General features: G+C 45.0%; 1 non-coding gene across 1 annotated transcript; it reads right to left on the bottom strand.

The window, feature by feature from the left end:
* Positions 1–422: 422 nt before the first annotated feature.
* On the bottom strand, positions 423–529 carry LOC145110386 (small nucleolar RNA R71). The gene has a single exon (XR_013709765.1). It is a non-coding gene; the product is annotated as a small nucleolar RNA R71 (small nucleolar RNA).
* Between the last annotated feature and the right edge of the window lie 282 nt (positions 530–811).

Here is an 811-nt window from a genome sequence, read left to right as displayed (position 1 = left end):
AGGAAGAGAGCGACTTTGAAGGCGAACTAGCTAACCCCATGGCTAACATCGATGAAGTTCCCATGGGGGAATGGAAAAAGAGAATACGTGACGATACCGGGCCGGGACTTGTGCAACCCGCAATTCCCGCAACTGCCAACTTTGAGCTTAAAGGTCACATACTTGCTCAACTAAAGGAGATTCCCTTCTACGGTAAAGATCACGAAGATGCCTATAAACACTTGGATGAGGTCAACGATGTAGCTGATTATTTTAATGTTCCAAATGTGCCTCGCGAGACCCAACTGCTTCGTATGCTTCCCGTCACGTTCAAAGGTGCTGCAAAGGATTGGATCAAGTCACTCCCTCCCGGATCCATCACTACATGGGCTAAGCTGAAGGAAGAATTTATTGACCAGTTTTGTCCACCTTCAAAGATAGACAAGTTGAAGAAAGCTATTGCCAACTTTGAACAACAAGCTGGAGAGTCCCTTTATAAGGCATGGGAGAGATACAAAGGCCTACTAAGGAATTGTCCACATCACGATCTTAATAGCCAACAATAAGTCTCCATTTTTTATGATGGGGTAAATGTGACTACAAGGCAGCTTCTTGCTCGCAAGGACCGCTCACCAAGAAGCCACCCCCGGTGATCAAGGAATTAATTGAGGAATTCTCTAAACATTCTAGAGAATATCATAACCCACGGAATGAAGTATGTAGGGGGGTGGTGAACACTGTAAACGATCGCATGGCGGCAATGATGGCTAAACTAGATAGTTTAGATCGGAGGATGACTAAGATGGATCAAACAATCCATGCTATTCGGGTT

This window comes from Lactuca virosa, chromosome 4 (genome assembly GCF_052849685.1).
Source record: "Lactuca virosa cultivar CGN04683 chromosome 4, Lactuca_virosa_CGN04683_v6, whole genome shotgun sequence".
NCBI classification, from domain to species: domain Eukaryota; kingdom Viridiplantae; phylum Streptophyta; class Magnoliopsida; order Asterales; family Asteraceae; genus Lactuca; species Lactuca virosa.
This window is presented reverse-complemented; position numbering and strand designations above follow the sequence as displayed.